The sequence below is a fragment of the Salvelinus namaycush genome, chromosome 2, assembly GCF_016432855.1.
Source record: "Salvelinus namaycush isolate Seneca chromosome 2, SaNama_1.0, whole genome shotgun sequence".
Taxonomy (NCBI): domain Eukaryota; kingdom Metazoa; phylum Chordata; class Actinopteri; order Salmoniformes; family Salmonidae; genus Salvelinus; species Salvelinus namaycush.
In genome coordinates this window covers 63,347,126-63,358,700 of record NC_052308.1, presented here as the reverse complement: position 1 = coordinate 63,358,700, position 11,575 = coordinate 63,347,126, and positions in this window count along the sequence as shown.

Here is an 11,575-nt window from a genome sequence, read left to right as displayed (position 1 = left end):
TTTTCACATATAATACAAACATACATAATATACTAACATAATGACCCAATAAATACTCAATCTAAAAAATACTGATTCTTCATCTACTATAGTCCCACAACATTTCTATGTATTATATTTAATCGGTTTTAAAATAATGTTTAAATGTATATATTGTGGCGTACAGCAAGTCAACCACCATGGGTAGACTCCTCGAGGCCTGGTAACAGATGGAGTATACATCACGAAGCGATGGCTCCATCTGCTGGACGTGCCAGGTCTGGACGGGCTCTCCAGCCAGGACTAATTGGGGGCTGATTGGGAGCTGGTGAGTAATCAAGGGCGGATTGCTCACCAGCTGTGCGAGGCCCATAAAGCTGCCAGAAGGGCAGTATACAGGAAGGGAGGGGGAAGAAAGGATTCCCGTGTTATAGCAAATCAAATCAAATGTATTTGTCACATACACATGGTTAGCAGATGTTAATGCGAGGGTAGCGAAATGCTTGTGCTTCTAGTTCTGACAATGCATTAGTAACCAACGAGCAATCTAACCTAACAATTTCACAACAGCTACCTTATACACACAAGTGTAAAGGGATGAAGAATATGTACATAAAGATATATAAATGAGTGATGGTACAGAACGGCATAGGCAAGATGCAGTAGATGGTATCAAGTACAGTATATACATATGAGATGAGTAATGTTGGGTATGTAAACATTATATTAAGTGGTATTGTTTAAAGTGGCTAGTGATACATGTATTACATAAAGATGGCAAGATGCAGTAGATGGTATAGAGTACAGTATATACATATGATATGCGTAATGTAGGGTATGTAGACATTATATTAAGTGGCATTGTTTAAAGTGGCTAGTGATACATTTTTTACATGTATGGCAGCAGCCACTCAATGTTAGTGGTGGCTGTTTAACAGTTTCTCAGTCCCTGCTTTGATGCACCTGTACTGACCTCGCCTTCTGGATGATAGCGGGGTGAACAGGCAGTGGCTCGGGTGGTTGATGTCCTTGATGATCTTTATGGCCTTCCTGTGACATCGGGTGGTGTAGGTGTCCTGGAGGGCAGGTAGTTTGCCCCCGGTGATGCGTTGTGCAGACCTCACTACCCTCTGGAGAGCCTTACTGTTGTGGGCAGAGCAGTTGCCGTACCAGGCGGTGATACAGTCCGACAGGATGCTCTCGATTGTGCATCTGTAAAAGTTTGTGAGTGCTTTTGGTGACAAGCCAAATTTCTTCAGCCTCCTGAGGTTGAAGAGGTGCTGCTGCGCCTTCTTCACCACGCTGTCTGTGTGGGTGGACCAATTCAGTTTGTCTGTGATGTGTACGCCGAGGAACTTAAAACTTTCTACCCTCTCCACTACTGTCCCATCGGTGTGGATAGGGGGGTGCTCCCTCTGCTGTTTCCTGAAGTCCACGATCATCTCCTTTGATTTGTTGACGTTGAGTGTGAGGTTATTGGGGTGCCCTCCTGACACCACACTCCGAGGGCCCTCACCTCCTCCCTGTAGGCCGTCTCGTCGTTGTTGGTAATCAAGCCTACCACTGTAGTGTCATCCGCAAACTTGATGATTGAGTTGGAGGCGTGCATGGCCACGCAGTCGTGGGTGAACAGGGATTACAGGAGATGGCTCAGAAAGCACCCTTGTGGGGCCCCAGTGTTGAGGATCAGCGGGGTGGAGATGTTGTTACCCTCACCACCTGGGGGCGGCCCGTCAGGAAGTCCAGTACCCAGTTGCACATGGTGGGGTCGAGACCCAGGGTCTCGAGCTTAATGACGAGTTTGGAGGGTACTATGGTGTTAAATGCTGAGCTGTAGTCGATGAACAGCATTCTCAGATAGGTATTCCTCTTGCCCAGATGGGTTAGGGCAGTGTGCAGTGTGGATGCGATTGCGTCGTCTGTGGACCTATTGGGGCGGTAAGCAAATTGGAGTGGGTCTAGGGTGTCAGGTAGGGTGGAGGTGATGTGGTCCTTGACTAGTCTCTCAAAGCACTTCATGATGACGGAAGTGAGTGCTACGGGGCGGTAGTCGTTTAGCTCAGTTACCTTAGCTTTCTTGGGAACAGGAACAATGGTGGCCCTCTTGAAGCATGTGTGAACAGCAGACTGGGATAAGGATTGATTGAATATGTCCGTAAACACACCAGCCAGCTGGTCTGCGCATGCTCTGAGGATGCGGCTGGCGATGCCGTCTGGGCCTGCAGCCTTGTGAGGGTTAACACGTTTAAATGTTTTACTCACGTCGGCTGCAGGGAAGGAGAGTCTGCAGGTTTTGGTAGCGGGCCGTGTCAGTGGCACTGTATTGTCCTCAAAGCGAGCAAAGAAGTTGTTTAGTCTGTCTGGGAGCAAGACATCCTGGTCTGCGACGGGGCTGGTTTTCTTTTTGTAATCCGTGATTGACTGTAGACCCTACCACATACCTCTTGTGTCTGAGCCGATGAATTGCGACTCTACTTTGTCTCTATACTGACGCTTAGCTTGTTTGATTGCCTTGGAGGGAATAGCTACACTTTTTCTATTCGGTCATGTTTCCGGTCACCTTGCCCTGGTTAAAAGCAGTGGTTCGCGCTTTCAGTTTCACGCGAATGCTGCCATCAATCCACGGTTTCTGGTTGGGGAATGTTTTAATAGTTGCTGTGGGTACGACATTGCCAATGCACTTGCTAATGAACTCGCTCACCGAATCAGCGTATTCGTCAATGTTGTTGTTTGACGCAATGCGGAACATATCCCAATCCACGTGATCGAAGCAATCTTGAAGCGTCGAATCAGATTGGTCGGACCAGCGTTGAACAGACCTGAGAGCGGGAGCTTCCTGTTTTAGTTTCTGTCTATATGCTGGAAGCAACAAAATGGAGTCGTGGTCAGCTTTTCCGAAAGGAGGGCGGGGAGGGCCTTAAAAGCGTAGCGGAAGTTAGAATAACAATGATCCAGGGTTTTACCAGCCCTGGTAGCACAATCGATATGCTGATAGAATTTAGGGAGTCTTGTTTTCAGATTAGCCTTGTTAAAATCCCCAGCTACAATGAATGCAGCCTCAGGATATGTGGTTTCCAGTTTACATAGAGTCAAATACATTTTGTTCAGGGCCATCGATGTGCCTGCTTGGGGGGCAATATATGCGGCTGTGATTATAATCTAAGAGAATTCTCTTGGTAGATAATGCGGTCGACATTTGATTGTGAGGAATTCTAAGTCAGTTGAACAGAAGGACTTAAGTTCCTGTATGTTGTTATGATCACACCACGTCTCGTTAATCATAAGGCATATCCCCCCCCCCCCCCCCCGCCCCTCTTCTTACCAGAAAGATGTTTGTTTCAGTCCGCGCGATGCGTGAAGAAACCAGCTGGCTGTACCGACTCCGATAGCGTGTCTCGAGTGAGCCATGTTTCCGTGAAGCAAAGAACGTTACAGTCTCTGATGTCTCTCTGGAATGCTACCCTTGCTCGGATTTCATCAACCTTGTTGTCAAGAGACTGGACATTGGCGAGTAGTATGCTCGGGAGCGGTGCGCGATGTGCACGTCTCCGGAGCCTGACCAGAAGACCCCTTTTACGGCGTCGTTGTATTGGTTCACCGGCTGGGATCCGATCAATTGTCCCAGGTGGTGGGCAAAACACAGGATCCGCTTCGGGAAAGTCGTATTCCTGGTCGGAAATGATGGTGAGATGATGTTGCTCTTATATCCAGTAGTTCCTCCCGACTGTATGTAATTAAACCTAAGATTACCTGGGGTACCAATGTAATATATATAGTTGACGGTTGCAGAGGTAACAAGACGGAGTTCAGTTTTGTGCCCGACAGGATACAGCCAGATCCGGAACCCCAAAGACGGCATCCCGGAGAGGGTCTCATGGGGGAGACCTATCCTTTTCTTTTTGATCTATTATTTAAATAAACACCCTTGAATCTGAGCTAATCCTTCTCTGTCCGTGTCTGATCTGGGTAAACATCTTGACCAAACCCCGTGGTCTGCCTCAATATTGAAGGTTTCTGGTATGCTAAGTTAATTTACGGAAAAGCAAACCATGCAATAATCTGAGTACGGCGCTCAGACAACAAATCAAGCCAAACAGATATCCGCCATGTTGGAGTCAACAGAAGTCAGAAATAGCATTATAAATATTCACTTACCTTTGATGATCTTCATCAGAATGCACTCCCTGTCACGTTCCTGACCTGTTTTCTGTTATTTTTGTATGTGTTTAGTTGGTCAGGACGTGAGTTGGGGTGGGCATTCTATGTTATGTGTTTCTATGTTTAGGTCGTTTGTAATTAGCCTTATATGGTTCTCAATCAGGGACAGGTGTTTGACGTTTTCCTCTGATTGAGAACCATATAAAGGTAGGCTGTTCACACTGTTTGTTTGTGGGTGGTTGTCTCCTGTGTCCGTATATGTTACCACACGGGACTGTATCGTTTGTTTGTAGTCTGTACCTGTTCGTGCGTTCTTCGTTATATGTAAGTTCACATGTTTTAGGTCAGTCTACGTTCGTTTGTTATTTTGTAGTTTGTTGAAGTGTTTTCAGTTTTTCGTCTTTACTTTAATAAACTTCATTATGTCAAATTATCACGCTGCGCTTTGGTCCAATCCCTACTCCTCCTCTTCATCTGAAGAGGAGGAGGACGACCATTACAGAACCACCCACCTCAATAGGATCAAGCAGCGTGAGAGGGACCAGCAGCAGCGACCTAAAAACCAGGACTCGTGGACTTGGGAGGAAATATTGGCTGGAAAAGGACCCTGGGCTCAGACAGGAGAGAATCGCCGCTCTCGGGAAGAGAGGGAGGCAGCTAAAGCCCAGGATCGGTGGTATGAGGAGGCAGCAAGGAGACGTGGCTGGAAAACCGAAAGTAAACCCCAAAAATTTCTTGGGGGGGGGGGGCTAGAAGGGAGAGTGGCGAAGTCAGGTAGGAGACCTGCGCCTACTCCCTGTACTTACCGTGGAGAGCGAGAGTACGGGCAGACACCGTGTTACGCAGTAGAGCGCATGGTGTCTCCTGTACGCGTGCATAGCCCGGTTCGGTACATTCCAGCTCCACGTATCGGCCGGGCTAGATTGAGCGTTGAGCCGGATGTCATGAAGCCGGCCCAACGCATCTGGCCACCAGTGCGTCTCCTCGGGCCGGCTTACATGGCACCAGCCTTACGCATGGTGTCCCCGGTTCGCCTACATAGCCCGGTGCGGGTTATTCCACCTCCCCGCACTGGTCGGGCGACGGGGAGTATACAACCAGGTAAGGTTGGGCAGGCTCAGTGCTCAAGGGAGCCAGTACGCCTGCACGGTCCGGTATTTCCGGCGCCACCTCCCCGCTCTAGCCCAGTACCACCAGTGCCTACACCACGCACCAGGCTTCCAGTGCGTCTCCAGAGCCCTGTTCCTCCTCCACGCACTAGCCCTATGGTGCGTGTCTCCAGCCCAGTACCACCAGTGTCTACACCACGCATCAAGCCTCCTGTGCGTCTCCAGAGCCCTGTACGCACTGTTCCTTCTCCCCGTACTCGCCCTGATGTGCGTGCCCTCAGCCCGGTACCACCAGTGCCGGTACCACGCACCAGGCCTATAGTACGCCTTGAGAGTCCAGTGTGCCCTGTTGCTGCTCCCCGCACTAGCCTGAAGGTGCGTGTCTCTAGCCCGGTACCTCCAGTTCCGGTACCACGCACCAGGCCTACAGTGCGTCTCAGCCGGCCAGAATCTGCCGTCTGCCCAGCGGCGCCTGAACGGCCCGTCTGCCCAACGGCGCCTGAACTGCCCGTCTGCCCAACGCCGTCTGAACTGTCCGTCTGCCAAGCGCCGCATGAACTGCCCGTCGGTACTGAGCCTTCAAAGCCGCCCGTCTGCCATGAGCCTGCAAAGCCGCCCGTCTGCCATGAGCCTTCAGAGCCGTCCGCCAGACAGGAGCCGCTAGAGCCTTCCGCCAGACAGGAGCCGCTAGAGCCTTCCGCCAGACAGGAGCCGCTAGAGCCTTCCGCCAGACAGGATCAGCCAGAGACGTCATCCAGCCATGACCAGCCAGAGCCGTCATCCAGCCATGACCAGCCAGAGCCGTCATCCAGCCATGACCAGCCAGAGCCGTCATCCAGCCATGACCAGCCAGAGCCGTCATCCAGCCATGACCAGCCAGAGCCGTCATCCAGCCATGACCAGCCAGAGCCGTCATCCAGCCATGACCAGCCAGAGCCAGCCAGCCAGGATCCGCCAGAGCCAGCCAGCCAGGATCCGCCATCCAGTCCGGTGCTGCCGTCCCTCAGTCCGGAGCTGCCCCTTATCCCGGTGCTGCTCCTTATCCCGGTGATGCCCCTTAATTTAGGTGGGGTTATTTGGAGGGTGGTCATTGAGAGGGGGATACGGAAGCAGGGAGTGATTATGGTGGGATGGGGACCACGCCCAGAGCCTGAGCCGCCACCGTGGACAGATGCCCACCCAGACCCTCCCCTAGACTTTTGGTGGTGCGTCCGGAGTTCGCACCTTGAGGGGGGGGTTCTGTCACGTTCCTGACCTGTTTTCTGTTATTTTTGTATGTGTTTAGTTGGTCAGGACGTGAGTTGGGGTGGGCATTCTATGTTATGTGTTTCTATGTTTAGGTCGTTTGTAATTAGCCTTATATGGTTCTCAATCAGGGACAGGTGTTTGATGTTTTCCTCTGATTGAGAACCATATAAAGGTAGGCTGTTCACACTGTTTGTTTGTGGGTGGTTGTCTCCTGTGTCCGTATATGTTACCACACGGGACTGTATCGTTTGTTTGTAGTCTGTACCTGTTCGTGCGTTCTTCGTTATATGTAAGTTCACATGTTTTAGGTCAGTCTACGTTCGTTTGTTATTTTGTAGTTTGTTGAAGTGTTTTCAGTTTTTCGTCTTTACTTTAATAAACTTCATTATGTCAAGTTATCACGCTGCGCTTTGGTCCAATCCCTACTCCTCCTCTTCATCTGAAGAGGAGGAGGACGACCATTACACTCCCAGGAATCCCAGTTCCACAATAAATGTTTGATTTGGTCGATAAAGTTAATCTTTATGTCCAAATACCTCCTTTTGTTTGCGCATTTAGCCCAGTATTCCAAATTCATGACGCGCGATCACTAGGAGCAGACGAAAAGTCAAAAAGTTCCATTACAGTCCGTAGAAACATGTCAAACGAAGTATAGAATCAATCTTTAGGATGTTTTTAACATAAATCTTCAATAATTTTCCAACCGGAGAATTCCTTTGTCTTCAGAAATGCAATGGAACTCAAGCTAACTCTCACGTGAAAACGCATGGTCAACTCATGGCACTCTGGGAGAGACCTTACTCAATCCCCTCTCATTCGCCCCCACTTCACAGTAGAAGCATCAAACAAGGTTCTAAAGACTGTTGACATCTAGTGGAAGCCTTAGGAAGTGCAATATGACCCCATAGACACTGTGTATTCGATAGGCCAAGAGTTGAAAAACTACAAACCTCAGATTTCCCACTTCCTGGTTGGATTTTCCTCAGGTTTTCACCTGCCATATGAGTTCTGTTATACTCACAGACATCATTCAAACAAAAAATTAGCAACTGGGACTGAATAATAGGCAGTTTACTCTGGGCACGCTTTTCATCCAAACGTGAAAATGCTGCCCCCTATCCCAAACAAGTTAACACCTCCTTCACTGACACCGTTTGCAGACTAAAAGAGCAGGTCTTGTTGCTCATATTATGATCATCAATCCATTGGACAATAGCTTGTTTGGAAGAATGTATGTTTACATTGTTGCTCAGTAAATACATTATCTTTGTAAAAAAAATCTGTAAAAGGATTGCCAATATGAACTGGTTTTCTTATTATTTTCCCGTCAACCTCCACACTAGATGGGCATGATGAGATAGATGTACCAAGTGAGCCCTTAACTTTGTTCCATACCTTTTTAGAATCATTTTTAGAATCAATTAAATCATTGTTGTAAAATAACTTTTTTTTCTTTCGATTCGATTTAACTGCATAATTACATAATGTTCTATAATTCTGTTCATCAATTTCTAAATTTGACTTGGCTGCTAAGACTTTTGCCATATTTCTTTGAGAAAAAGCCTCACCCAGTTCATCATCACTCCATGGAGATGGACGAGCACCAACTGTACTCTTTCTTATAGGGGCATGATGGTTCATTACCTCAGTGAGCAAATCAATAAAACATTCTGTAGTGTGATTTAGTTCATCCCTTCATTCTTTGGAACCTTAGTGTTCATGGTTATGATCACAATATTATGGTCTGTCCAGCCCACTGGCATTGCTCTGGCTTTTAAGCATTGCAATGGTATATTACAGAAAATCAGGTCAATGCATGTGTCTGAACAATGACCCAACTTAATTGAGTATCATTAACCATTTGTTTCAAACCACAGTTCTCGGCATATCTCATCAATTTAGTTCTATTCGAATTATTGTGATCCTTCCAATTTATATTAAAATCACCCAAGATAAATACATCTCTGTTGCTATCTGTGGCCTGGTCAAACCCAGTACATAAGTCATCCAAATTGGACACCTCAGAGCTAGGAGGTCTATACACACATCCCACCAATATGGCTGCCTGGTGAGGCAGATGTACTTGAGCCCATAGTGCTTCTACATGACATACATTAAGGTCATCCCTCCTCTTAAAAGGTATATGATTCTGAATGTACAGTGCTACACCCCCACTATTCCTATTCCTATCCCTTCTCAGTAGACTATATCCAAGAATGTTCATTTGCCCATCATTTACAGACGCATGTAAATGCGTTTCGGTCATGGGATTTTTTTTTTCTCCTTTCATTGATCTCGGTGGGAAAGTGATCATTCATTCCAAAATCAGTGTTTCTGAGTTCTCTGCCGATGTTCTTTGTCATTTCCTTTTGCTTAAATTTGTCAAAACATGCAAAGATAGCCCGTGGCCTATTTCCAGAGGCCTTACCTATTCTATGGACTCTAGAGAAAGTGACATTACGCACAACATCAGTGGGCAGTTTTAGTTGAGTTGACATAAAGTCTCGGACTGTGTCCTCACAGCCTCTGCTGTTGTCATTCTCCGGTATCCCTGAAAATATTAGATTGTCCCGCATTGATCGACACTGTACATCAAGCAAGGTTTATTTAAGTTGTTTGTTCTCCCTTTGCACCACCTCCACCTTGCCATGAATACAGTCTACAGTACCTTTCAGCGCCGTGTTCTCTTTCCTTAGATCATCAATCTGACGTTGGCTGAATTCTAGACTAGCACATAACACATTCATGTCCTCTCGTAATTTTTCCAATATATCAAGTTTGGCAAGCCTTTCATTGATGGATTTTAACAAGTCAACATCCTTATCAGTAAACCTCTCCCCACTCGCCACACGCGCGCCCTCTTACTAGGGGATGGTTTGGTTCCATCGTTGATACCTATTGGCCAACTTGGTTTTGGTTTGTTTTGTTGATTGGGTTGGTTGTCCTTAACAATGCTTGAATCCTCCGAAACCAGCGACATGTTTCTTTGAGTTCGTAAGTATCTCTCGGCAATGAATCGTTCAAGCTCTTCAATGGATTCTGAATCATCCAAATATTCTTATCCATTTTGTATTTTGTAAAGTTTTGTCATATTTATTTGCTTCATCAGCATGGATTAACAATCATGGCATATTTGTTCAATCAACACTGATTTTGCTATTTTCATACACTTTCAATGTATTAAAAGTACAGTATAATGTTAAATATCCACCACCAACCACTTGATACCTAAGCATACTGTAAATCGTATTGATTGATTCAGTAATTCATTCCATATAGCCTACTTTAACTAGCCTGTTGTCTTCAATTTTTAAGCGATTTTTAAACCAACACATTTTAATATTGTATTGCATGTTTTATATATTTCTCTAACCCTTTTGTATGCGAATTGCCAATGCCAATAAACCATCATAAATGACGTTTTTTCCAGTGACATCGACATCGACATCGTGAATGGAGAGGCTGAGCTGTGCAGCGGTCCTGAGGTGTGCAGCAGAGGTCCTGAGGTGTGCAGTGGAGTGCCTGGGGTGAGCAGCAGGGGGCCTGGGGGTTGCAGTGGAGAGCCTGTGGTGTGCATTGGAGTCCCTGAGGTGTCAAACGCAGTGGAAGAGGTGTCCAGTGATACAAAGACAGAGGCTTCTGAAGACCTTCGGAACACTGAAAATGTCCTCAGCAAGGTGGTGAGATCCAAAGGGTGGCTGAAGGAGGGCTGGGAAGATCAGCTGACCAAAGACTTCAATGATATGATTGCAAGACTCCCAAAGGTGAGGAACAAGAAGCCTGTTTGGGAATGAAAGGTCAACTGTCTTTCTAAGTGGGGTGCATCAGGGTTGTCTGAAACTGGACAATATTATAAATTAGCTACTATAATCTTTGACTTTGGATGTCTGTGGTATGTTTTGTGAAACAGCTAAAGGACATATGTGTTGTTCTTACTCTCGCACTGCTCTGCATTGTCTGTTCAGTCCTATTTTGCATCCAACGAGAGCCTTCCTGAGGTGTGCAGCGGAGTGCCCGAGGTGTCGAACGCAGCGGAAGTGGTGCGCAGTGACACAAAGAAGCAGAAGAAAAATGGCGTTCTTCCGACGTGTGTGGAAGTTCTTCACATGCACCAACAGCCTCCCCAAAGAGGAGTGACTCAAGCACACACAACTCTGGGCCAAACTTTCTCCACCATCTCCCCCTTTCCTTCCAACTGCCTATTTGTAATAATACAAATAAAGGGGATCTGAACCACAACAAAAAAGCTGTTTTCATGAGTGTTTTTCATATAACTCACTATAGTATGAAGAATGCTTTAAAGAACACTTACTAATTCATTATCCAGACTATTAAGCTGTTTGAGAAGTACTTAAGTATGCATTAATCACAGTATTACTGCATTACACACTAGTAAATATGTATGAAATCTTTTGAGACACTTTGCATATTAATGTAAGTTTGTGGTTGAATGGCTCTACTGTGGGCTATTTTCCTCATCAAAACCAAATCACAACTTTATTTGCATAGCACATTTCTTACAGATGATGCATTTCAAAGTGCATAGAAAATAAAATAATAAAAGGTTAGAATAAAAAAATAGTAAAACAACCACAGTGGACATGAGAGACTAATTCACTAAAATAAATGAAAATAAATAAGATCAATACAATGGGATAAAATAGATAGTAGGACTAAGCAAAAGCACGGCTAAAAAGTAGCTCTTCAAAATGTCTACAGTTTCTGAGGCCCTCAGATCCTCCGGCAGGCTGTTCCAAAGGCCAGGAACATAGTGGCTGAAGGCAGCCCCACCAAACGTTTTGGTTCTCACCTTTGAAACAACTAAAAGACCCGTGCCAGAGGATCTGAGGGACCGACCGGGCACATACAGTATCTTTAAAGCATGTCAGACATGTATTCAGGTGCAGGGCCACGTAGTGCTTTAAAATCAATTATTAAACTACAGGCAACCAACACAGGGACTTTAAAATAGGTGTTACAGTATGTTCAATTGTATCTTCTGATGACAGTTCAGTTATATTGGTGTAATAGTGCCCTCCAGTGTTTCTGAGTAAAGGTTTAGATAAATGATGGTTGTAGTG